Source organism: Dromaius novaehollandiae, chromosome 14 (assembly GCF_036370855.1).
Source record: "Dromaius novaehollandiae isolate bDroNov1 chromosome 14, bDroNov1.hap1, whole genome shotgun sequence".
NCBI classification, from domain to species: Eukaryota; Metazoa; Chordata; class Aves; order Casuariiformes; family Dromaiidae; genus Dromaius; species Dromaius novaehollandiae.
Genome location: NC_088111.1, coordinates 12602829 through 12630774, shown reverse-complemented (window position 1 = coordinate 12630774; position 27946 = coordinate 12602829). Strand labels below are relative to the sequence as shown.

Sequence of the window (27946 nt, the reverse complement as noted above, 5' to 3'; positions counted from 1 at the left end):
CAGAGATTCGGTTTATTGCACAAGTGCATAACTGTTACATTAACATCTGGCTTTAATAAGAGTAATCTGAACACTATTTAATAAATTCTGTAATGTGCATTTGCTTTGGAGATTCAGGATATGGAAGATTTTTGTGGTGGTGGTTTAGACGGAACCTCAGCAGCACTGAAGAGTAGTTTTACAGCAGCTGTCAATCTTTACCACAGAAAAAATGTTTTTAGAAGTTTTATTCCATAATGAAAATGAAATAATTTTCTGTTTTTCTTTAGGCTCTTGGACTTCAGATGATGAAAAAAGCTTAAGAAACAATGCCAGGAAGACTAGTTCACTGTGCTCAATAGAGCATGGAATAGTTTCATTTAAAGATGCAAACATGAAATGTTCATAGTTGCCAAGTGCAAACAGGCTTAATTTCAGTTGTTGATCTGTTTTTTAGATGTGCTGCTAAAGCAGCAGCAGATATATTCACAGCAAGAAACAAAGGCTGCAGATTTATTAAACCAAGATAGGAACAGAACCAGCTTTGCCAAATCTAATCAAACCTGCTATTTGCCAAGTAGCCTGAAAGCAACCCAAAACCACACCTTATCTTCAGGTTAAAACAAGCCCCCCCTCCGCCCCCCCCATCTTTAAGTGTTTGCAGTTACTAATTTTTTGCCTAACACTACAGTTCAGGGGGCTGTTTTACAACAATCTGAACTGAATGCAACTGAAGCTGCTACTTTCTCACCTTCCTTAATACTCCTAAGCTACCATTCTGCCTCTGCCCTTTACGGATGGCACTGGCACTCATATCGCACAACCAGTTCAGACATCTAGACTTGCAAAAACCGTTTAATTTTTTAGAAACAGGGTTTAATTTTCTGCCAGATCAGCTCCCTTAACCATTACGCTGGTCTCACTGCATGGAGAAGAGTCCAAAAGACTACGGTTGTAGACAACAGTTCAATTATACATCAGCACAATTCCCGTTTCTTTCAGAAGAATGGTGGAACAGACTGTGCCTACGTATCACCTAAAACCATGCTTTGGTCATCACATGAGAGTTATGTATTACTATTAACGAACACAGAACAAGAATTGGCATGAGTACAGAACTGGGTAGATTTTTCATACTTATCTACAGCAAGCAAATTACTATATTGTGAATACAAAGAGATAGTAAGTTACCAATTTAGCCAGTGTATTCTACCTAAATATTCTAGAAGTATGATTACATTTTCATTTTGGTACCTTCCTGTTTCTTAAGAATATCATTTATTCATTTTAATGCTACATTTGCCTTTTATAATACACTCTTAAATTTAAGTGTTTTAAAGTGTTTTGGAATACTGATATGATAGCAACTGAAATACTATTTGCAATAAAATTTTATTGGTTGCTGCTTCCTCATTTCCTAATGATTTTAGTCAAAGATAAGTCCTTAGCATCAAATAGGATTGCTCTTTCTCTGAGAATTAATGATATGATAACAGTTCAATCTTCCACATTTTTTTTTCTTCCACGTACATACAGTTGGATGATTTCATCTCCTGTTTCCTCCTCCAGTTTATGCGGATTCTAATCTCATCCATCTCTGGTAACTATTTAATAGATTCTCTTTTCACTGACATTTACCTACCCAGGACACAGAAGTCTTACTGGCAAAATCTTATTACTGTTTGAAAAGTAATAAATAATTTTGTCGGGGCTTTTTTTGAACTCTAAGATGGATGATTTACAGGTTTGCAAAGCTGAACACTGACAAATTTGTTCCAAGGACAGTGGAAATAATAAAGCTTGGCTTCCTATAAGTTCACGTTCTTTGTCCTCTAAATGTTTATCCGTTCCCACTGTAACTTCAGTTTCTCAGCTATGTCTCACTTGCCATCTTCATCACACAAGAAAAAACATGTGCTATGGCTAGTCCAGAGGAAATACATTTTGGCCAGCCAGCCAGCTGCCGGTAAACAGAGCAAGGACAGCTGACTTCTGTCTGCCTTTCCCTGACAAGACCTTGATAGGAATTTTCTCTACTAAACTTCAACCCTGCGAAAACTGTTAGGAAGTTAATTATGTTTGAGATACTTCTCTCCGAAATTTGACTGAAGCTAGTCAAATAGCTTAAAAATTACTAGAGAAGGGAACTTACAGACAAGAAGGCAGATAGACAGGGCAATCCAATTCTTTAGAAAACCAGCTAGAAGCTAACCAAGTCACATCTTACATGTTCTTCAATCAAAGGAACAGGCTTTCAATAGACTTTCACAAGTGATTAAACGTAGCATAAAGAAATGATATGATGAACATCTCTAAGTTCAGGATTACTGGGAGCATTCACTGCATTTTATGACAGCAGAAGAAATCTGAGTCTATGAAGGCTTTGATAACAGAAGTCAGAAAAGTCAAAGTTAGCAATCAGTGAATATCATACTTGGTCATACATAGGAGGAGTAAGTTTGTATGAAGGCTGAACACCACACTCCAAGAGCCATGCTTAAAAAATCTTCATAAAAAATTGAAATTGTCTTTGCTTCCCAAGTTTTTCCTGTCCTTATGTTTCTCTTCACTGTACCTCACCTCTAGGACTTGGGCTATTCTAGTGGTAGATTCTGGTCTGGTTTAGGCTTTAAGTAGATTTACTGGAACACACCAACATTTCAGATTAATAGCACCTTCTATGTGCATCCAGAAGGTTTTGTACTTCTTGCTGTTCTTCCACTTTCTTGAGCAGCTTTTAGCCACATAAGTTGTATCTGGCTTTTACCAGCAGAGGTGGAACCTGTGCTCTCTTTCATGCTACAGGGGTCTCAGTAGAAATAATCAGGCTTTGAATTCACTGCTCTCTTTTGGTTATTCCAAAAGCAAAACAAAAAAACGACACTGTCAACAACCCCCTTTACACCCCAAGACTAGGAGGGGAGGGGGGAAGGAAGAGTATTCAGAATTTTCACCATTTCGGTACCAGTTCAACATCAGAGTCGCGCAGTTCTAAAGCTGAGAACATTTTAGCCGACATAAGCCCAGTTCCTTATTTTACTAAGCTACTCAAGTATCTAGTCTTCCTAAGATTTGTTGAATTAAATTCCATCAGTGAACAGCCATTACCCATTCTTAGTCAATCCCTTTGAGAAAGAAGTTACCTCTCCTCACATATAACTGGATTTATTTAATCAAAATTCATCAGTATGCTGTAAAGTGCTCTGGGGCTACGCTGGTACTAGCCTGACTCATTGCAAAATAACTGCTAATAATAATAATAAAAGCTATACAGGCCAAAGTTTTACCTACTGCTATCAAAACTATTAAGATTTTTTAAAAGTCTAGCAAAATCTGTGAAGGCTAGCAAGTACGACACTCCTTTAAAAAACAGAAAGTAAGATTTAATCAACATAAGAACATTTGTGTCAAAATTCTGAAAGATGATCAAAAAAAGATTCGTATCAAATAACAAGCAGAAACAGCACAGTAACCTGCTCTTAGCTTATATAACATGGGCAATACATATCCCCACATTCCTGCCTGCATTAGAACGCATCTTTTGGAAAACCTTCCATTTTAACAACTTCATAAAACCAGCACTGCTTATTAAAAAAACAGAGGCTTCACAGTAGAATTTTATTCATTAAAAGACTATATTAAAAAGTTTTGATAGTTTTAAAGATACAGCACTTACCTTATATTTTATCCTCCTTTGACAGTGTCTGTTTCAGCACATTTCTGGTGAAAGTAAAGACAGAAAAAACAAAATCAAAAGAAATGTCACAAAAATTACTTATGATAGAGTTGCATAGTCTAGTACACCTAATAAACTACAATCTCAACCATATGAGTTGCTCTTTCTCAACTTCTAAAGTTTTGTGATGTCAAAGTAGCTTACTGAATTAAAAATTCCTAAGGTAAACTAATTTCAATACACGTCAATCCAATTTATTAGCACTTTTCATGTTAGGTCTTTCCAGTTACCTCTGGGAAGGATAATAGTGCTGGTGGTGCATCTCCCACTCCTTTTAACTCAACTACAATACAAAACACTTGAGTTAGAGCTCCTTCAAATCAAAGATGCATAATCCCTTAGAGCTGGAATGTCTTCACAGCTCGAAGTGTAAGTGCTAATTATGTCTACTGACTATCACTTCATTTAGTATCAAAAATATATTTTAGGTATCAACAGATTTTAATATGAAGGAACCTTTACAAATTAAAAAAAGAGACTGTTCATGAACGCATTTTGGCTTTCTGTTATGACAACAATTCAAATGTATTGTTCAATCATCAATATTTCATCTGTAAGTATATTGCAAAGACTGCATGCCTGTGTGTGTGTGTGTGTGTGTGTGTGTGTGTGTGTGTGTGTGTGCGCGTGTGCGTGTACACACATACAATTACGTCACTGGAAACATACTGTGTATTAAATTTAGAAAAAATTTAAAATCTTTAAAGTTAACATTTAATAAATAGCATTTCATACAATATTATTAAGGCTATCTAGTTTTGGCTTTAATCCCATAAGCATCTGTCTAAAAGGTCCAAGATACAAGCCAAGGACACAAAGGTATTCTTGTTCTGAGGAAAAGTCTTAATAGCTAGGGTTGTTCTTCTTTTAAATGTTTGCAAGCCCAAAGACTGAAATGGATGCTATGGGTTCTATATGTATCAATGAAAGAGGCTAAAAGTTAGAATATTCAAGAAAAAATACATACAAAAGAAAGATGCTACAAGAGGGAAACACCAAAAAGAACTACAGAAAGAAATGGTGTACAATAAAGTCATTTCCTCTCTACCTCCCACTAATTATTTATTCAGTAATCTAATTACTGGCTTAAAAAACACAAAGTATAGTCCCTATCCAACATCATATTAATCCATAATAATTTCATCAATTATCTATGTTGATTTCCAGGCTGACAAGCAAGGGCTCTAATTTATCAACTATTTTCAGCACAGCAACACTGAATTTGGCTGAATACTCTTTTTATTAACTCATTCAATAGAATTCTAAAGGTTTTTCAATTAACTCATTCAACAGAATCCCACAAATTAAAATTGTTAAATATTAATGGGATTTTCTTATTACTGTATGACTGCTCCTAAAAGTTCACATGTATCAAGACTAACTTCCTACACTTCTCCAAATATGGCTCAATTGTAGAAAGGTGTTGTACACTTCCAATAAGATATTAAGGATTTTCAACTTCCGTATGTTTTTATTTCATTAATAACTACTGTCATTAGCACTGCCAGGGTCAAATTTTAAACCCAAGTCATACCACAACACAGTCAGCCCTAACTAATCACATAGGGGAGAAAACTTCAGAAAGGAGCCGGATTAAATGTCAAACATCATAGAAGTAACTCCATGAAATGCCAGCTGTACCTTGGTTGAGATCTCTCAAACACCAATTAATTCAAAACCTGGGCATTTTTCCATCGTAAAGGCAAAGATGCAGCGTCAGGAAGAACCGTAATCACCTTCACGTAAACATGGACTTAAGAACACTCTGTACTCGCAGTAGCGTTTAATTATTTTTTTTAAAGGATGACTGGTGTTAGCCTAAGTCTTTCAGACATACTTAAATCTCTTACACATATTGACAGTAAAGTTATGAGATTCCAGTGTACCGCCTGTAGAATATAAATGAAAAGATTAATTTGATTTTACTTCATTGAAGAAGTTACTGATTTTGAGCTGCCTTGTTCTGCGCCAGCGGTGTCCCCCGCCGCGCTGGTCGCTGGAGGCACAGCGGCAGGCAGTCGCGCCGGCACCGGCACCGCCCCCGCCCGTGCAGGCACTCCGGGGACCCACAGACGCCGGCACAAAAAGCAGGTAAGCCGCACAACAGCTAAGGTAGTTTACTGGCACGCAGGAAGCACACGGCAGCGCAGCGCTTCACGCTGCTCCTCCCGCTGCGGAGAGCGTCCCTCCTGCACACGGGTTACCTGATTTCTGCGCGGTAAGACGCCCCTCTGCGCTCCCAGGTTTGGGGACACACTGCGTGTTTTATGCTGTTTCAACCAAGTGCCAACTACCTCAGAGCGCACGCGCTGCCCGAACGGCCGGACCCTGCGGCACCGCCGCGGGCAGGGACGCGAGCGCGCACGGCACCGCGGCCCCGGCGCTGCCCGCCGCGCGTGTCCGGGGCCAGCCCCGCGCCCGGCGCCCCCACGCGCGCCCGCTCTGCCGGGGAGGCCCCGCCGCGGCGCGGAAGCACCCGCGCAGCCGGGGCGGCGCCGCGGCCAGGCCTGGCGGGCGGGAGCCCCGCGGCCTCGCCCGGGAGGCGGCCGGAGCCGCAGCCGGGCACGGCCCCACCGCTGGCGCGCGGCTGCTCTAAGATGGCTGTGGCGGCGCCGCCTCGCGCGCGGGCGAGGCCGTGCCGCAGCCTGCCCAGGGGTCGGGCGGCAGCAGCCGGCGCCCCGCGGCCGCTCGCTGCCCGCCGGCCCCGCGGGCGCGGCCCCGCCGCCGTCCCGCCGCCGCGCCGGTCACGTGACGCGCGCTCCGCCGCGGACCCCGCGCGGCGGCCGAGCGGCCGCACCGTCCGCCCCTCGCTGCCTCACTCACCCTCGCCCGCCGCCGCCGCCGCGGACATGTCCTCTCGCGAGCTCTGCGGCCGGGCCCGCCCTCGGGCGCGCGCCCCGGCGGTTGGCCCGCGGGCGGGGGCGGGGAGGCGGCGAGCGCGCGCGGCGGCCGCACATGTGGGAGGCGGGCGGCGAGGGGGCGGCGAGGGGCGGGGGCGGGGCTCCTGCATCCGGGCACTCGCCCCCTCCCCCCCGCGCGGGCAGCTCGCCCCGTCCCGCCTCAGGGCGCCCCGCAGCGCCGCGGGCTGGGCCGGGGTGGGCTGGGCCGGGCCGGGCCGGGCCGGGTCGGGGCGGGCGCTGCGGTGTGGCGGCCGGGAAGGCTGCGCGGCCGGAGCGGAGCGTGCCTGGGCGCGCGCGTGCCGCCCCTCGGGCCGGGCCGTGCGAGGCGGCTGGGCTGGGTGGCAGGTCAGACCCCGAGGAGGGCTGAGGTGTCGGGGGGCTGGTGCGCACACCTGGCGCTGCGCGGGGGAGCACCGGCACGCTGCCGCTGCGGACGTGCACGGAGCGGCGTTGGCGGGGCCGCGGGTTGTGCAACGCGCCCGCGGCGGCGAGCGGAGCTGTGCCGTGCCGAGCTGGTCCCCTTCCATCAGCAGCCTGCTCAGGCCCCGCGTTGTGCAACGTTGTTCTTGCTCCGTGTGGGGTTTTTTTTGATGCACAGTTTAGGAACCGAGCTGCCGCTGGGCGGGACGCACCGATACAGCTTTGTTTGTTGCTTGCAACGTGCTGGTTATCAGGGAGCTTGCTAGGAGACCGCAGCCTGCTTGTGCCGCTTGGCAACAAAACAGAAGATAGCTCCTGTCCTGCGGAGCGCCTCGCGCTGCATCCACTCAGCAGCGATGCCACAGGCGACGAGAACATGCACGTGAATAAAAAAAAGCCAGTCTTTAATTTCTTATAACTCTAAAATGTTAAGCAACACGGGGATGTACTTCATTGTGGACTAATGCTCTGTCGTTTAAAGAACTACGCGCTGGAATTGTTTTGGAGCGTTGAAAGGGACTATTATTTGGTTTGGCTCTTCAAAGAGGCTGCATATTTTTCACATTCCTCTAAATTACAAATAGCTAAGTGGATTTTATCCAATTTCAGAAACAAGCTAGAAATAGCAATGACCTGGAAACTTAGCAATGAACTGTGTAAAGATCTCATTAAAACCTGTGATTTACTTCTGTCACCCGTTGAATAAAATAGCTCAGCTGTGAGCCTGCTGTTAAAACCAGTGATGCAAACAGCTACGAATAAGTACTCAGTTTAGTGTGTAGCATTCAATAAATTAAATTAGAATTACAAAACAGTTAAGGTGAAATTGAATAAAATGATTTTATATCTGAAATTTCAGATTTCTAAGAAAATGCAACAAAGCTGTATAATGGTGCAGAGATTAAGATCTTAATTCTGCACCAGTTTAAATCAGTTGGTGTTTTGCATTATTTGAAGAAGGTCTTAAAGCTTTTGAAGCGCAGGAAAAATGATAAACGTATTAATTCAATAGATGTCCAAATATTATGTACTCAAACTGAGAAAAATGGTATAAACGATACACCACATTCAGGACAAATTATTACATAAGACAGAAAAGCTATTGCTATTGACAAAAGCAGCAGAGATATCCATACCAGGGAAGTAGGTAAGACTGATGCAATTAAAAAAACCCTTTGCAGTAGACAGCTATTGGAATATCTTTAGTTCAAGGCCTTTTTCCATTGAAAAATGCCTTTACCATAGTCAGAAATTTGTTAGGATTTGTTAATGTCCTTAATGAACTGATCCTTATTCAGCAATATCAGTTAGTTCTCTGTGTTTTAACATAAACCAGGGATTCAACACCTCTGTTTTTACATTCAGTTTCTGAGGACAAATCAAGGAGGATTCATCAAATCATCCAGATGACCACACTTAGAACTTGGCATTACTGAGAGCTACACTCTGTTTGGCTCCTGCTTGAAAATATGATTGTTCTTGTTTCATCCCTTCCTTTCTAATTCACCGTTCTAATAAGTAATGGTATTTGGACTTTAAGATTTGTATCCTTTGTCTGTATATTGCCCTTCAAAATTACTGAATCTTTGGTGCTGCCCTCCTGTATAGAATCTTAATTTTTAATATTTTTTGAGTAAAAACTTGGTCTTGGGAATTCCAAGAAAACTAATAACTAAACAAAAAATCCCCATCTACAAGTTCAACAGTGTGCACAAACCCTAAAGGAACAGGGCAAAACAAAAAAAGATCTATAATTTAAATTCTGGTCCTAAGAATTTGGGGTATGTAAGGCAATGAAGATGAGGAGAGAGTTAATTAGCCAAAGAAATTAGGTTAGGACTTTTGTCTTCTTCAAGTACACTGAATGGCAGGAGTATTTGCTTTATTAGTCTTACTGGAATGGCTTCCACTATGAAGAATGCTTTATTTTCTGTTTTCCTGAAAACACAAGAAATCCCTTTGCTAGGGAGAGGTTACACAAAGTTCAGACTGCCTCTTCACCTTCTTTTCCTTTGAGTTAGCCAAATGACTCAATACATTTCAAACTGAGGAAAAAAAAGGATTAGCTATGATCCCACATAGCCAGTAACATTTTGTTCAGAATTCTACCTTGTAAATATGAAGGAAAATACAAATGTCTACATAATTATTGCAGAAATGCAGATTACATCTTTCCTAAGTGTTTTACAGAATACGAGGAAACAAGCGTTAGGAAAGCATTACGTAAAAGTGAATGTTATAGGTTAGCCTCAGTAGCCTACAACAGATGTGTTGTACTTACGCATGAGCTGTGAAATCTTTTTAATGTCACAACGCATTGTAGATTATTCTAAAAGACTGAAATTAATTCAACTGCCACATGTACTAAAGCATCGTCAATTAATTGATCAGAATGATATGGACATGGTTCATATTATGGAACATCTGAATACTAACAGCCTGAAAAAGAAAGTTTCAGAGAAAAAGATGAGTTTAAAGGTTGGCATTAAACACAGTTAATATTCATCTTCTGAAGGTATTTGAGCTTTTTTAAACAAAACACAGTGATACTAGCCAGTGCATGAAAAGGAAGATGCATTTAAAGAAGCAAATAACTACTTTGAAACAATTTCTCCAATAAATTCACTATATGGAAGTTGTCCAACTCAACACAATAGGTCTTGTCTTTTGAGCACCACCTTTCCTGTCTTGGGCGTGAACATATACAACACTTCCTTCTCGTTACAGAGAAGTTCAGCCTCAGAACTCACTACTTGCCTCCAAGAATAACAATAAACTTTATATTCCATTACTTACAATAGAAGTAAGTATACCAAGCAGGTAAAATGATTTTAACTGATAGAGTAATGCTGTTGCCTGAAAATATGGACCTAGCTGTCCCTCTGCTGCTTCCAAACTAATCTCCCATTGTTATAAACTGCTAAAAGTGAAAAGACCACCAGTGGTACAGTATAAGTATTTTAAAATCCATGTTAATGTACACATCTAAATATTTGTTGTGATTTATAACAAGTATTTTGTCATGCAGTTGTAAGCTCTATATGTTAGGAGAGGATTGATTATTTAATGAAAAGTACAAAAAATTATTTTGAAAGTATTCAGATACTATAGATGCTCTTCAGGTCTAGTACTAGCATTATATAAAGAATTTATTCTAGAAATTTAACACAGTGTTCAGATTTATTATGCATTAAAGACACAATTCATTACTTTAAGCATACATTAAAAATATTCGGTAAATAATTTTAAATTGGCACAAAAATTATCAAATTACCCATATAGTTTTGGGTATCTTTACACATTTCAGAGTATAGTAAAATGAACAGCATACTTGTCTGAGATGTAATATCTGTAAAAATCTTACATATCATCTGACACCTCAGTCATTTGAATTTTTTCCAAAAGCTTTCAAACAGTTCTTCCCCCAAGCATAACAGAAAAGAGAGGTTTTACAACAGGTCTGCTAGACCAACATGTCCGTACATGGGTTGATCAAGAGAAGATTCATTTTCGATTGTTAAGAAATATTAATTAAGAATGTCTTGCTGTTACTCCTGCCCATATATATAGCTGCATATGAGCACAGAGTTTCACTGCTGTTAATGTAATGACCAGTGTAAGAGACTGACAAGTTATCAATAATAACTTGCTTCTGTTGCTTGTAAAAAGGCAGTGTCTTACAGTTCCTGTGTTCTGCAGCTGTTCCTATCTGTTTTCCTGCTATGGATATATAAATATTTGGTAACTACACAGAAGAACTACTCTGGCATTTCTGGGGAGGAGATTCATGTACAACACTTAATAGTGCCACATTCCATGTAAACTCTAACAAAGAATTTTTAAAAAGTGTACATATTCAAGTAAGGTTTTTTTATTATCCTAATCTTCAGGCATTGTGAGGTTAATTTGTAATATCCTTCTCAAGAAAGCACTTGAAGTCTGTATGTTCTAACACAAATAACTGAAGTACTTTGTTTAAAACAGCCCAATTTGTGCAGCTTCAGAGACGAGCTTTTATTCGTGGGTTACCTTGCCAACCACAATTAGCGCTTACTCAGATGAACTGTATCATAGTTACTCCTCTGTACAAACAGAAATGTTGTATCATTAACATAAAGATACAATTTTCTTACTGTTTGTATTTAAAGATATAAAGAATATCTTAAAGAAGCTTTTAAGGATTCTCTAAATACTTCTCTAGAACATTTGGAAAACATACCTTAATTGAAGCACTGAAAATCATATATTCATATCCATCAAATCAATTCCTGCAGAAATAAAGCATTTCAGAGCATTTCTGTAAATCTGCCATTATCCAAGAATACCAGTGAGTCATTTGCTTTGTTTCTTCTCTGTTCAGGTTCCAGTTAGTACATAGGGTTTGGGATTTTGGCTGAACATGAGCGTTTGTTTATTGAATGATTAACCCTATTAAGGGGTTTCATTAAACATTATTAAAATTCATCAAATCAGAAAAGCATGTAGTAATACTTCTCCGCTGTTCAACATACTTTTGTCAAAGTTTTTCGAATATATCCATGGAGAATCCACAGTCCACAAAAGAACAATTAACATTAAAGCCTAAGAGAAATTCAAATACAGGCAATGATTGCAGACATTGTTTATTTTTAGCAAATTTTGCTCATGTCCGACGTAGAGAAAAAGAAGATACAGCGAAAACTCTCTAGTAAAATTGCCGACATGGTTACCTTATTTTTGCTTTCCAAAGAGGTAAGTGCCCATTTCTTTGGGTAGGTTTTCAAGCAGAATTATCTTAGCTTTTGAAAATATATATCATCTGTACTCTTTCATCACTCTAGGCAGGTTATGTCCTCCATGATTTGCACTACCTGCAGAAAAATAAATGCAGTCATTAGCCTTGGCTTCCAAATCAAATCATGTCAACTACAGACTTTATGTGGGATATTTCATTTCTTGGCAGAATTTATTGAATAAATACCAAGTTTTGCCCTGTAACTTTTGGGGATACAGAATGGTAGTGCAGTTGGCTTACAACTGAGCAAGTTATTTCAAAAATATAGTGAGAATTGGTTTACTTTAGCTACTGTTAGTATATATAAATGGTAATCATTGTAGTCCAGTAGTACTTTTACTTTACTAAGGTCTTTACCTTAGATCAAGGTAAGAATAACAAAACATGCTATGCTCTGTAAAAACAGGGAGATAGAGTTCTTTCTGCAAAGATTACAAAGAAAATTTCAAAGAAATTTACATTTTCACATCGGTAACCTCTAATCAATGAATACTAAAGCATGTTTCTTGGAAAGATGTCTAACTATGTGCATAATGAAAATTCTTTATGCCACATAACTGGTAATATTTGAATTCCAGGGAAATGGGTTCAGAGATGAATAATCACTAGGTACATGAGCAAAGGCTAAAGGCATAAAAATTAGTACAAATGTAAAAAGCATGAAATTTGCTATAGAATTTGAAGAGCTGATTGATGATCAAGGTGGACAAAAAGAGCTTAAGGAAAATAAGGCCATAGGAAAAAAAAAAGTCCACTTAAGATTTCCGTTCATTACAGAGGAACTGAAAGAAGTCCTAGAACTTTCCTTTATGGAAAATGAACTTAAAGCACTGTCTCAATTTGAATCATCAGTAGAAAAGATTTTAGAACAAATTGGTAAAATGAGCAAGACTAGAGAATAAAATGGCAAAAGGAAGTCAAATACGACATTGCCAAATCATTAACTGTGGTGTGTGAACTGTTGCTTAAATTGGCCTTGGAGTCAGTTAAATCAGGCCTGAGGCATAAAGTTGATGTATGTAGCAAGCGAAATCCAGAGAAAACAAACCAGTAACAGTGACTACTGTCCCAGGAAGAAGATAGAAATATAATAAATATACATAATATAGTTTAGAAGAATCAGCCGAGCTTTCATAAAGAGAAGTCATGCCTCACAAGTCTTTTTTAGTTATTTCGAACAATTAGTGGATAAGGTGACTTGTTGATACAGTGTATTTGGATTTGAGAAAACTTTTAACAAAGTCTTGTGATAAAGGCTCTTATACAATAAAAGCATAGTTAAAAAGGGATGGTTGTCTCACAGATGAACAACTGGTAAAACTGAATAGGGAAACAAAGGATAGTAACATTTTAATATGTATATTATAAGATTTCCCATTTTGGCTACTTTGGGGGGCAGGACGCTGGTCTAGATGGACTTCTAGTTGAAACCACAGTAGCCATTCTTATCTTTGTATGCTAAGGAAGCTGAAAGAGAAATTTAGCTTTAGATCAAAGCATAATAGTTAAGAACAAAACCAAAAATCTTCCACCAGATAACTGGTTAAAATAGAAGATAAACTAGATAAACCATTTTGGCAAACAGTTTTTTAATTTAAAACAGCCGTGCTATAGAAGCAGTAGGCTGATCTTATCTCTGCTATAGTTTTACTGTATTCTCTAGAGAAACTGACAGTGATTTTAGCCCAGTGATTATACAAAGGGGTCTTGATGTGCGGAAGCAGTGATGGTGCAGTTTTAGTCTCCATTGCCAAGTTCAGTCATGCTGACCTTATTGAATGTCGCATGCTGGGTGTCATCAATGACTTTGTGAATGATCTTAAGTGCTGTTTGCTGAGGGAAGAAAATAGAAACGGCCAACAGATGCGTAAGAACCGTTCAACAGTGACTTGTTAGTGAGAGGAACCTGTGACTTATGCTGTGCCCCAGGTTCAATTAAAAAATAAAAGCCAATTATTCTCATAATGATTTCTTATATGGGTTTTCATAGAAGAAGACAATGTTACACATGGTTACATTTGAGACAAAAATTATGACTCATAATGAAACATTGGCTATTACTACGTTAGGTGGTAGCACTAACAAAGCAAAGTTATTTATATTACTTCTAAATAGAAGGTCTTGCACTGAAGTTTGCCTAGTCTGTCATAAGAAATAGATACTTTGTTAATGAAATTTAAATCTTATATTTTCATTTGTGTTTGATGGTTGAATGTTAATGATATTAAACGTTAAAAGCTTCAGAACTTTCTAGTTGTTTTTACTTTTCCCAGAGTAAAGAGAAGACAAACCAACCAACGAATGTAAAGAAGAAACTTCATTAAATATTTTTGTTTCTGAAAAACTAAAAGTATTCACGAACTTTTGAAATTCAACGTTAAGAGTAGAAATAAATACAACTAGAACACTGTTCTTAAGCATTTTCTTATCCTAAAAAAATTGCTGAGGTCTGCACTTGATACGTCTTCAATAGTGATAGTGACCCACATGTCATTATAATAATGTTTTAAATAAAAAGCAGTCATTGCCATCAATTATAACTAAGTTGCCTTGTAACTCTTTTCTGCAGCTAGCTTTTTAGTAGTATGGAAGTGGAAGGTGTACACATATTCTGTGAAGTATTCCCCCACACAATTATTTCTTCTATTTTTTTAAACTGACTTTTTGATTTATAGTGTAAATGAGGTGTTCCATGTTATCTCCTAAAAAGCAGTGAAATAAACCAGGAGTCAAGTACAGCTCAACAAAAATGATTAGCTACAATCTGCCAGCTGTACTTATAGTCTGAACATACAGTTTATCCAAATCTTTCCATTTTTTTTCGTTCCTTAAATCCTATTCATAGCTTCCCTTTTTTGGTTATTTCTTCCTATGGGTACCAGTATCCCCACTATCAGTCCGCTTTTGCCTACATTAGGCCTTTCTGCCTGTTTTCCCTCTTACACAGATGCAGTCCCACCCCTGAACGTGCCTGTATCCCATACCTGCTGCCTCATACCTCTGTTCTTGTTTGCTTCTTCCTTTCAGCAATAGGAAACATGCCAGAAACTGCTGTTCTTTCACGTCTCAGCAACAGTCCTGCAGTTTTGCAGAAATTTGAGGCTTGCAGGGATGAGATCGAACTGGCAACGGCATCTGCCTACCCACAGGCTGCAGTTTTGGTTGCCTGCTTCCTGTCCTTTTACTTAGCAGCTGGAGGGAAAGAGAGATGAACAAAGGTAAACAGAACAGTCTCATACTCTCTCCTCTGTTTCTCTTTCCTCCAGGTATACCAAGAGAGAGGGAGAAAGGCACTATTGGCTCTCCCTGCAGCAAAAAAATTGGCTTGCAACACAACCTCCCTGCATAGCTCTCCACACCCATTCCCAGGAAGTAGGCAAATATAAATGCCCAGGTTGGTAAAGCTCTTTCTGTGAGGTTTTACACACGATGTTAATTTCTATGAAGTGAAAATCTTACTTAACAAGCAATACTCTTTGCCCTAAACAGCAGTGCCCTTAACAGTGGTGGAACAACGCACTTGCTCAAAATTTAGGAACTGTAGCTAAATTGTTTTAGATAGAACTGCTGCTTCCGCGATTACTGGTGCATCTGAAAGGACGTGAAAAGATACAGACTAACGTGTGGATTTGGGCCACTGGATCAAATTGTTTGAGAAGTAAGTAGATGTTCGCTGTGTGGCTGGAAAGGCTGCTGCAGTTAGCAGACGCAACTCGGGAAGCTTTCTGTATATCTCTTTGGAATATGTTTTTGCAGAGAGCAGAAGATTGAATGCTGGAGTCCTCTGCCAAACCACAGAATCTGTCTTCTCACTAGTGATAAATAAAAAGCCCTTGTGGTAACACCTACGATACTCTTATTTATTGGCATCCAGTAGAGGCACTAGCAAGAAGTATCACTTACCACCTTGGTGTCTGTTCAGCAGACCTTGCAAAAGCCTTCTGCCTTTTTACCATGCAAATGTAGAAATGGAGCAACAGATCCTCTGCGACTGTGTCTGTCTTTCCAAGTCACGTCTTCTGACTTGGAAGGTATCTTTTGCTTTAGACCACATACTCCACAGGGTTATCAGTGTTAGTCTACTTCACAATTGGTTCATTTTGTGAATATCAAAGATCTGGAACTGGTGATTAACTCTTGCTTTAAAATGATTACTTATTTTATTTAACCGAGTTACCAGTGTAGCGTGTTTACACTGCAGAAACTCGAGAGCTAAGCATGGGTTACTAGCAGGCAACTATTCTGAACTGTTGGTTGTGTCTCTTGTTCTTATAAGAACCAAGATTTGTGAAATTTCTGGTCATGCCTCAAAGCATTTTATTTTCAGTGGGGATATCTGGTATTTAGTTTTTGAGCATTGGCAGCCAGCCCTTTACTTCTAATGAATAATTTGTCACAGAGAGAGGTAGTTGGTTAATTTTAATTTTTGTCAGTATGCCCAGAGATGGGTGTCTGGTCATTAGAACAACATCCTTAATACAAATCAGAAGAATTAATACAACTAATTCACCACTACCATGCGAAAAATTCTGAGATTTTGTTTATGTAAATTCAAACTGATGATCAATACACAAAGCCAAATTTATGCTATTCTTGCCTTTTCCATGATGCAACTTCAATTGCTCATGTAAAGCTCAGGCCCGCGAGGCAGAAATCGCTTACTTGGGTACATAGGAGATGAAGGCTCTTCTAATTTATTATCTTCAGTCCATGGTCTGCTTCTACCAGGTGATAACTGAGACCTTTTCCCAGGGGATGCAAATATCTTGGTGCTCATCTAACTTTGTCATAGAGCATTTTGAAATATAGTTATAATGAAAGCTTGGCAAAAGAACGGTTTAAAATGTAAAAATAGCAAAATGTGCGGAGGCTGCTGTTCATTTTAGAAGTCAAAACTTGTGACTAAGGAATGCTGCTTAGCAACAAATGGGGAAAATCTGAAGATGATCACATCATTTTGCATTCCCTGAAAATTAATTATTCATATTCATCCTACCTTTTAAGCATAGTCCTTTTCATGCACCTGTTCTGCTTGTTCCTTGGGATTAAAACTATGCAACTCGTTCAGTCCTATAACCCACTTACTATCTCCTATCTACCACTACTTAAGCCTTACTATCACCAGTACTGTTGATGCAGCTGGAAAGCTCTAGCTAAGGCTTCTTCAGTTCTCTGTTCATCATGCTGTACATAATGCATACTCACTCTTATGGACCAAGACACGTATGAATTCTAGGAAGAAAGGAGACCACAAACCTATGCTGTTCTTATAGAGGGATGTTTCTTTAAGCGCATACTTCTGTCCCAGCCAGCACCATTCACCAACTCTTGCCCTAACTCCTCCTACATAACTTCTTCCCACATTTAGTTCACCAACAAACTGTTTGTTTCCATATGCCTTTTTTTCATGTCTTCAAAAAGCACAAAGTTACTTTTGTTTCTAAAATTGATCTTTCCTAGGAAATTATTAGGATCCTAGGTTGAAAAACTTCTTTTAGAAATATTGCTAACAAATTGTTCTCAGAACATGGCACTTGGGAAGCTATAGAGTTCCCAGTTGATTCACTGCTACTGGCATCATTCAGCATGCACAGGATGGAAGGCATAAATACATTATTTTAAGTTGGCAAGCGGTGTTTGATTTATTTATCCGTAGATGCTTTCTGTGTGAACCAAGACTCATGTCAACTGCATCATTAATCAATTTGCCAGGCTTACAATATAAGCACCTCTTAGCCAACTGGAAAATCCATTTGTATAAATAGTTAAGAAAGATGTGATTTGCATTCATATTTACCCGGTATGTGCCACCACAGATGAAATCCTGTCAGACAGATTGCAAGAACTCTTTGATGGGATGTTTCCACTCTGAACCTGAAATTCACCACATTGAAGAGTGTAGTTTTGACACAAAGTAGTGTGGGAGTTATTAGAAAAGTTACATGTTTCTTAGTTCCTATTTAGATCTAAAGCTAGGCACCCTAACGTAAGGATACTGTTTTTCTTCACATATAGAGCTGGGGAAACTTTGGGATGAATTATTCAAGAATTTAATTAGGGCTAAGACAACATATCCTAAAAATTTTTTTTAAAGATTTAAAAAGACTGTTGTCATACATTGGTTATTCTTATGACTTAATAAAAAAAATTTTTAAAGGCTTCATTTTTCAAACCCTACAAGTTATTACCTCCCTCAGTGTGTGCCAATGCCCATCCATAATTATTTCAAATACTACAAGTGTCCTCAATTTTTCATATTTTTTGCTAGCTAGCATAATAATCATGTTACAGAGGCAGAAAATCAGGAGCATTTGTATGCTTTACAGAGAATCAGTTACAAAGAAGTGCAGTTACAAAGAAGCTCAATCTGCACAGGTATTTTGCTTTTTTTTTGTTAGATTGAGCATGAAAGTGAGGTTATGAAAATACTGATTATGACTATTAAAATCAGTGTGCATATGAACAGCTATGCTGCACAGGGTCAAGAGATCTGACTTGCCTGATACTGTTGCCCTGACAGTGGCTAAAAAAGTCGATGCCTAGGGAAGACTAGATGATATATTCGCAGGCTCTATTAATTTGAACTTTACAGACTTTCTGAGCCTTAAAGTAGTGTGGAGACATGGAGAGGTAGTATATAATCCAGTTGGCTATTGATGATCAAGTACTGCTTTCAGTGAGGAAAAGAAACCCATGTTCTTCTCATGAATATCAGGCCTTTATTAAGAATTCTAGACATCTCCGGCATAGTACTTATTGGGAACTAACCTGCATCTGTAATGATAAAATTTGAGGTAGTCTTGACAGGCAAGTAATCTGATATATGAGTATAATGCAGAGTGATATTAAACACAGCGAGTACAGTGAGTATACTATGTATACTATGATGTGTTCAGAAAAAAATTCTTAAATATTTGAATGCAACTTTTATATAAAACTAACTTTATTATCTGTGGGAAATTCTTCAGTGTTAGTAACAATCTTTGTGCTCTCCTCATGTTAACAGGTATTTTGAAAGGCAGAGTGGATGTTAATAAGCACACTTACAGAAGTAATTTTAAACCTTTACAAGCTATGCAAAAGGCATGCTAAGGGATACCCATTCTTAGGTGGATTACACTCTCATAAAATGAAATAGAACCACAGTCTAAGCTGATCCAATTTATAAATACTTGAATATCTAATTTTGTGTTTATTTAATTTGCTAATAATCTTGCTTATTGGCATTTTTTTTTTTTTTTGGTACAGTTAGAATAAACTAGTCTCATTTACAGATTGCTTACCTGAATTTGGAGGAACATTTCTGACTCTTAAAAGGCACATTATAATGACTGCTAAATAATGAAATCTTTGTGATTGCTTATATATTAATTCTCCCATGTCCTAGTTAGTTATTAAAAGTAAAGGTTGACTACACCTGAAGTTACTATTTATGCTTTGCAAAAATCAGGTTTTCATTGTTACCAGAAATTGTTAATCTAGGTGGATGAGGAGATTTTCTAAAAATACAAAAATAAAATGTTCTGTGTGTAAAAACATCTCAAATGCTTTGCTGTATAGTTTTTCCTCATGGCTGTGCATTTTTCACAAGTGTGCTCAATTCAAAATGAGCAATTGCCTCAGCAGGGGGTGTGTGTGTGTGTGTGTGTGTGTGTGTGTGTGTGTGTGTGTGTGTGTGTGTGTGTACGTGCATGCGTGCTTAAATGAAAAATACAATTTGTGAGGATGTCAGGTTTTGGTTTATGTGTATGTATTATCAGTCTTTTCTCAGTTAACATCTGAATATTTAAAATGTGATGTCAGCTGCACTGTTTCACTCCCATACAGAGTTTCAGAATACTAGCACATAATGGTGGTGAATTTTCCTCTCTTCTGCAATTTTCTCCTGTCCTCCTTTGAAATATTATTTATTTCCTTCCACTAAGATTTTGTTAGTTTTTTTAATGAATTTGTTTATGCATCTACATGTTGGTTTCTCAACATTTTCTTAAAAATAAATATACTGATTATACCTGGCTACTTCAACACAACAGCCTCAGTTTATAGTTCCAGCATGCCCAGCCAGCCTTAGACGACCTTCCTGAATGATCATTTGACAGTCACTCATATAAAATATCAATCCCTGAAGAAAATATGGCTCTTGAACGTGACCTGGACACTGGTAAACACGGGTCATGTTCCAACAAAAGCGGACTTGCTATCGAATATGGCCCACTGAAAACACACAGCCATTGATCCTCCAGAGTGGGAACAACTGGAATGATATTGACCTCTGGAGTGGCTGCCAGTAAACATCCTAGTTTGTGAGATGAAATGAGACACCCGCACAGATAACTAGTGCAGAAAGCATCAGTTTTGTGTATTCTCAAATACAAAGAGCTAAAACAAAGTGTTAAAGTAAGAACAGAAGAGAGGTGAGCAATCATGGGAGACTGAGGCATGAGGGACATTAGGTATTATGTACCAAAATCCCTGTGTCAGCACTGAAAGTTTAGCCTGTCATGGAAGAGGGTATTTCAAAATCGAAGCAATGGCTGCATTCTCACTTCCTCCCTAGGCCAAACGTACATGCTCATACTCCTTTCTATTTACTCACTATCTCTTAACACACAATAGCAAATGAAGTTCACATCAGTATTTTAGATGAATAAAAACAGGTCACAACTGAAAAATTTGGTCCTGATACTTTTGGAATCTGCCAGTTTAAGCTGTCTGTATGCTTATGGTTAGGGTCAAGCTAACTATGATTGCTCAGAAATCCAGATTTTCTAGGTCTGAGCTGGATGCTGCCTGCCAGTTTGAATTTCTCTGTAGTGTTCGAAACTCACTTTTTGAACTAGGACTTCAACTGAGGAAGTCTAGCAGCAAAATTGTAACTTCCTGGTTCTTGACTCCGTTCCACCACTTAACCCCCATCTTTCTTTCCTCTCTTTTACCCAGAAGGAAAAATGAGATTAACTTCTAGAAAGTTTTTAATCAGTGGATTAGCAGTCCAATAGGACAGGTATCACACTGGCTCCCAAAGCTACACTGGAGGTGGCAGGATGCTTCTCCATGTGGCTAAGGCTGGGTGAACGGACACGTCAGCCCCAGCAATCAAGTGAAACTCTTCAGCGTACACTGGTCCAAAAAGTATCACTGGACACTTAACAAAATTAAGACATCTACCTTACATTAGGAGTAAAAAACCAGCATCTCAGAAGCATATGGATGGATACAAAAGATAGACTTCTAAGGTATAAGCCAGCATACGAGTCAGTGTCTAGTTTCAGCTCCAGGCTTCATCACAGACTTGCTTTGTCAACTTGGACATATGCCTTTGCCTTTAGTTCTTCTGGTTCCCCATCTGTGAGATAGAATGAATACATCACCAAGTGCATGACAGAATTAAGATCCTAATTTTATCATCTATCAAACGGGCACTCTCTTCAGAGTTTTTTTTTGGTATTTGACTAGAAGTTGAATTCTTTCAGCCACAGATGGGTCAAGTTACATGAGTTCCACTTATGTCCATAGTCATTTAAAAAAAAAAAATTATTTGCCTCTTAAAGGTATCAGTATATTAGAGAATTAGTATTCATATAACAAATAACAAATCTTAACCTCACCTGTTTTGTTAGTGCACAGGCCAAGACATAGAAGAGTCAGGTATACTTCTGATATAGTAACAAAATATAATAGGAGCAAAAACAGAAAGGAAAGACATTTTATCAAGCCTTTAAAAATCTATTACAGCCAAAGAATAAAGAAATAAAAGAATGTTGAAAAGGAGTTACTGTACCTGCATAAATCTTTTTCTTTGTCTTAAATAATTCCGAGATAAGATTTCTAGTTAAGTTCCTAATTTAAACTGTCATTACTCAAGGTAAACAAGATCTGTACAATACCTTGGGAAAAATCTGATGGTAGTCTTCCCTGAGAATACCTGAAAGATTTTTTTTTTCTTTTCTTTTCTGCATGGAAGAAACTTCATCTCCAATCTGGTTAGAATCCTTAATCCAGGTTTAGGATTTAAGCTTTTAAGAATGTTAACTCAGTAAACAAACACTCAAAAAACCCATTTACGTGCAGAATGTTTCACTCTTGAAACACTGTACTGTTGCTAAAATTGCATTTAGACAAAAGGCTGTTCACCTTCAGGCAATGAAACCATTTCTAAAAACAAAGGAGAGGAGATGCCTCTGACTTGCAGAAACAATCCTAGCTGACTGTTCTGGGATGATCTTCAGAATTACCTCATTATTTATTCTTGGTGCAGTCCACCAATTAAACAAACAGTTTTATATATAGAAATAGGGATGGGCTTAGCTTACTTTTGCAGGGTCGTTTTCATAGAGACAGACACTGAAAATGTGCAGGCTCATATTACGCAGCACAGCAGATGCTCTGTACGCGTGTGCACATGCGTGTGTGTATGCATGTGCAAATGCATATGTGTTATAAGTTATCAGCGAAGCTGATAATGAGGGAAGTCAGAGATTCCTGTTGCACAGGAGCCGAAATTTCTCTGTTTGGAGTAACAATGCATGTGATTTCAAGCTACTTGAAATATGGCAGGGATCCACAGGAAAGTGAGGGGGCTGAAATAAAAAAAAAAATCACTAACATTTTAATATCAGTAACATTTTGTGGAAAAATTTGAAAGCACTTAGTATTAGGTCATTCAAACCTTCCTGTCAGGCAAATATTACAGAGAATATGAAAATCTTGATTATGAATTCTGTCAGCCAGTAATGTGCAATATAATACATTTTCCAGTATTAAAAAATAAATACTTTACTGTAGTAGTTATATGAGGTAAAATATAGCAAATTTATTGCTACAATTCAGGGCATGGTTTGCAACATCTCCACTATCCTGAAGACTACTTTTACAGACAGTGCCTCGTGCACCAAGATTTGCAATGAAACATGCCTCAAAATTGCTGTTTTTTTCATTTTTGGCATGGGCAGGACACTTTTCTTGAAGGGTTTCTAGATTTTTGCTATTGTAGTAGAGCTGAAGGTGATCTGAACATTTCCATACCTGCCATCTCTATGTTAGGAGTGTTTCATCTCCAAGTAATGGTCATAATGAAAGTTTAGAAGAGTCAGTTAAACATAATTTGGACACTGGAATCCCGGAATGCACTTTTAGACTGCAAGCATTATAAATACAGTATGATATTCTTTAAGTTACAAGAAAGGTGGACTGATACACTTCAGAATGTATGGAACACATCTGTGATAAATGAAACAAATGGATTGCATACACTTTAAGAGTTAGAATTGGATAATAGCTTGACATAAATAAACATTTATTTTTAAAGGTCATAGCTTTTTCCAACTCTTAATATTCACAGATTTTTAAAAATTGTATTTTTTCAAAATAACTGATTATGTCTCCATTTTGTATTCTGCTCTATAAAGACTCTCTTATTTAAGCATCTGACTTCATTCCTGAGTAAGCAAACAAATGCCCTACAATAAGACTTGAGAAATAAACAGTCAAATTGAAAAAATATGTACTGCTTGGGCTGTAATAGATTGTCCAAGTGCTCCTATCCAAGTTCATTTAAGCACATCTTCATTCGTGGTTTAAACTAAGTGTTCTCACTATTCACTTAAGTCAAAAATGTTCCTAGTAAGCCCAAATCATTGATAAGAACTGCAATCACCAACCCCACTCACAGCTCATGGAGAGCTAGAGAAGACAGTAATTTAAATCACTCAACCTAGATTCACTATGACAAGACTGCCAGATCTTACCATATCATCTAAATAAGAAGGCATGAAGCAGGAACAAAGTGCATCTTGGCAAATAGAAGAGCTAGGTAGCAGGCTTTGGTTGTTCAAGGAAATTTAGGGGAAAGTAGGAGACACAAGTAATCACTGTTACTATTCTATACTGCTGCAACTGTTACAGAATCTTGATATAAATGATTATGTATGGAATAACAATTCCTCTAGTCTCTGAAAACTTGTTTCGTACAAATGTATTACTCCAATGCATTAAATGTAAAATAAAAGCCATGACATATAAATTCCACGAGAAAGTTTTCTTGCAATGTCTGTTCCTGTGCTTAAGATTCCAAGAATTGTTATATGTACGAAATGCTTTGAAAACTCCCTTATTTCCAGGGCTAATATTATATACAAACTACTGATTATAATTTTATTGTACCTAAATTTAATCTCATTTTAATCTGTTTCTCTCTTCTCTCTCTCTATATATATACATACACAAAACAAAAGACAATTACAACTTGCAAGAACTGCCAGCCAGCTGCTGCTCTGTTTTTTCTCTCCACATCTAGTGTGATAACACCTCGGGTCTAAGACCAAAATGAAAATGCAGTACATTTTTGATACAAGCACCTGGATATTAAGTACTGGACAAAGCTCCAGTGGAGCTAGTCTTGCAAAGAACTCAGTGTTGAGCTCAATAGAGACTTATTAATTATACCAGTATTGCAGCAGCATTCCTGAAGGCAAACAAATGAACAAGAATACAGACATCAGGCTAGGATGAGTCAACAAAAAGAACTGGACAATGCCAGAAGAAAAATAAAAAGAAAGATGAAAGCTGAATGGAGAATTGGAGAATAACGCAAAGAAGAGTCATGAGGAAAAAAAGTGTCAAAGAAGCGGTAAAATTTTACTTAATTCAGTGTCAAGTGATGCCCTGGGTATGTGACACATGGACCTCTAGTGCAGATGCACATTCCTGATAATGCACAGCCTTGTAACATTTCGTTCATCCCAGAGAGGACTTGGGGGAAGATAGCTGATAGAACATGCATGTCCCACTGGGGAAAAACACAGATGCTACTGAGGAGTGAGCAAGTTACTGTAAGCAAGTAATTCAAATTAGAACTACGTTGCCTTTTTTAGTGGGGCAGAAATGCACCAATGCACCAAGTTTAGTTATGATGTGCCAATTTCTCTGAGCAAACTCTGGGGCTTTAAATCAATTTGGAGATCTTTTTGTATGTAACTGAAATTTTAACTCACTGTTTCTGTCACTTAAGAGACTAGCCAGAACAATTTCACTGAATGTACAGTCAGAAATTTATTTCTGTTATTACTGATCAAATTCTGTAAGATTCCACATGTACTTGCATGCTTTTTAAGTTTATAGAATTAGAATTCAGTTGAACTTTTTGCTATCAAAAGGAAGCTGGAGCAGTTGGGAATGATGATTTAAAAGTAAAATTCTCTTGTAATATATTTGTAAAAGACTTACTACTGGTTTTGAAATTCTACCCTCAAAAACCATTTTTCCTTGCTGTCATCCTTTAAAGTCTTCCTATGAAGACCTCTGTATAAAATCCTTTTATTAGTATTCCCATTAACTACTAACTTAGCAGTTTCCAAAATTTTTGTTTAGTTTTCTTTGGGCCTAATTCCTGGTAAATCTTACCATTTGATAAGCAGAAAGAAGCTTATACATGATTTTGCTTTGAATCTCCATAAGAGGAAATGCATCCTTTATTGTGACCTGCTGAACAAATGCAGTTGAGAAAGGAATCCATTAAAAAAGCTGCAAATCTCTTTTGCCACCTGGCTAATATGTCTACATTCACAAAAGCAAAGAATAAAAATGAGAATGCTAGAAGCGTAATTCCAGAAGTTGGGAGTTGAGAAAGGTGGTTACATAGATGAATTATAATCCTAGTTTGCAAAGAAAGAAACAATATTGGTTGTTTAGTTACCACTGTCTATTTTTCCTTGATAGTAGATGATAAAGTTGAAGAAAAAAAAAGAAGTAACATTGAGTGGCAGCAGATCCTAGAAAACAAATCTAATCTTTTATTTATGGATGGAAGTTCTTAAAAACAGAACTGTGGTCAAATGCAAGCTAAAAGACCAATATCCATTTAACCACAATTAGATTCCTAGAAATACTGCTTTATGGCACTAGTGAATTAAGATAATTTTGTTGTGCCCTAAAATCACACTAAAATTAGTACATATGCAAGTTCATTTTGATATATTGCAGCAACATTTTCTGTTTAGACAACAAGAAGTCACCACAGCAGTGCAGTAGCCCTGGTTACCCTTACTAAGTCCAGTAAAACTGAAGGACTCCTCTCTTAGCTAAGTATCAGCTAGCCAAGCTATTGAACATTTCTTCCATGTTTTCAAGTCTGTCTTGCTGAGAACATTTTTACCTTTTAAATTTATTGCAGAGAAGCTTGTAAAATACAGATCAAAACTGGAGTCAAAACAGCTATTCTGCTTATGTTGAAACATCTAGGAGATGAACTTTAACTTTTATATTCAAAATAAAAAAATGGCACTGGAGCTTTAAAACACACTTGCATACTTCCTTGTACCTTATCGAAAAATTTAGTCATGTGTACAGTCTCTCTCTCCCCCCTTTTCTTTTAACACGGAATAATTTTTTTTTGCAGACTCTACTAGCTGATTCCAAGAAAGCAAATAAAATAGAAGGGAAGGTAATAGTGCTAAAGAGTGTATTTTCTAGAAAATCCCTCTTAGTCCCTTTTTATTTAGTATTAGGTTTTCTGAGCTTTCCTGTGTACACATAAAATTGGTTGCATTAACTTAATGTGAGAAAGGAAAAAGTAAGTTTTTATTCAGTCATTAAAATACCTGTTTCCTTTGTTAGGGTCTTAACAGAAGCTAAAGCTAAGAAATGAAAAATTCAAATGTCAATGTTTCATCAGTTGAAGCCAAAGAGAGGACATTAGGTCTGAATTATCACTCAACTAGATTCTAGCTCAAATTTCACCAAGACTCTGTCTCATCCCATTTTTAGTGGCCAGAAAAAAAAAAAAAAAAAAAAAAAAAAAAAAAAAGAAAAGAAAAATGTTTAAAGGTACTCTTTCCATTGCCAAATATTTAGAGTTTTTGCCATTATTTTGTATTATCTGGATCATACAACCTTTCAACTTTATGCATTTTATAACTTGAATCTTGGTTTAAAAACAAAGACAAAACTACAGGTTACAAAAGGTATATCTAACAACTACACATTAATAGCCTTACAAAACTTACTGTTAGCACCATTTTTAACTGATAAACTGCAAAAAGGTTTGTCTTCCTCCTCATCTTGAAGATGACAAATAATATTTCTCATGGTTCGAAGCTGAAATTAGAAGAAACTGGAAATTTTGGAAAGACTGACTATGGAAAAAAATTGAAAACTAGGAGAAAATTGCAGATTATGGAAAACTAGTGGGTATATTGCCAATAATTACATTTTCAATGTAAGATCACAGTTAAATAGACATTAGGGACTTCATCTGAAAAAACAGAAAAAGAATTTGCCTAGTTTAATTTGATTTTGCAAATATCAAAAATATGTGCTATTATATCCAGAAAGATTGAACAGGTAAAATAAGTTATAATTACAAAGTATTACAAAATCTTGGAGCAATAATTCCTGAACTTCTGTTTATGACCCTACTTGTATTTCTTATAATTGTATATTATAGAAAAGAGATCAACGGAATATTACTTTAATTTAGACCATCTCTGAGTAAGACCTAAGGAGAACTTCTTCCTAAAATAGCACTTAATGCAACTTATAAAAGGGTGGCAACATTGCTAACATCCAGCTTATGGAGCTGGAAATAAAAATTGTTAATTTGCAAGCCAACACATAACAAGTGTCTTTAACAATTCTCAGTTACATTTCTGTATGTTGTTTGGCACATAAATAATGTATTAGTTTAATAACTATTCTCTGGCAGATATTTGCTTTTTGATTCTATTCTAGTCATAGAACTGAAATTCTGGATGACTAAGGAAAGATCTAGAGACAAATATTTTTGAAATTCAAGTTATCTGGGTTTGTACTATTACTCTGCAAAGGAGAAAGCCGCACAGTCAAAAATCCTCACTTTCAGACTTTTGTACTGTATCAAAAAAGTCACTGTCCTTTTAGAGTGTGGCTGCATATTTTATAAGCCATGTGGATTTCTCAGCTGGTTTGCATTTAAGCTTGGCAGGCATAAATCTGAATGTCTCATGGGTGATTACTACAATTGTACTAGAAAAGCCCTACTATATATGTTCATGCAGAAAAAAGTAACTTCGAAGTTAAAGTTTCTTTGGGTTAGGGAACTGTTCATAGACGGTACAACAAGCAAAATGTCTCCTGGGCACTTGTACAGCTAGACACTGCACA

The 27946-nt window shown here is 37.9% G+C and overlaps 1 protein-coding gene and 2 long non-coding RNA genes across 9 annotated transcripts in view; 1 reads left to right on the top strand and 2 right to left on the bottom strand.

The window, feature by feature from the left end:
* Nucleotides 1-6691, bottom strand: part of MRTFB (myocardin related transcription factor B) — a 105972-nt gene extending 99281 nt beyond the window's left edge. The window contains exons 1-3 of one of the 5 annotated variants that reach the window (XM_064520362.1): nt 5357-5612; nt 3946-3998; nt 3656-3699 (exon numbers count right to left, since the gene is read on the bottom strand). The gene's annotated coding sequence lies outside the window, so the exon portion shown is untranslated. Of the gene's footprint in view, nt 1-3655; nt 3700-3945; nt 3999-5356; nt 5613-5919; nt 6089-6538 lie in introns of those variants that run through there. The other 4 variants (XM_064520363.1, XM_064520361.1, XM_026096380.2 and 1 more) reach the window with 4 other exon arrangements.
* Nucleotides 5601-27318, top strand: LOC135329948 (uncharacterized). Its single transcript, XR_010391625.1, has 3 exons — nt 5601-5806; nt 15076-15203; nt 24043-27318. It is a non-coding gene; the product is annotated as an uncharacterized LOC135329948 (long non-coding RNA).
* LOC112981062 (uncharacterized) lies at nt 11642-22031 on the bottom strand. 3 transcript variants are annotated; one of them, XR_010391623.1, is made up of 6 exons: nt 21591-22031; nt 21418-21465; nt 20978-21155; nt 17607-17683; nt 14808-15001; nt 11642-11885 (listed from the first exon to the last, which is right to left on the bottom strand). It is a non-coding gene; the product is annotated as an uncharacterized LOC112981062 (long non-coding RNA). The 3 variants fall into 3 exon arrangements; XR_003258593.2 differs by lacking the exon at nt 17607-17683; XR_010391624.1 differs by lacking the exon at nt 21418-21465.
* Nucleotides 27319-27946: the final 628 nt, after the last annotated feature.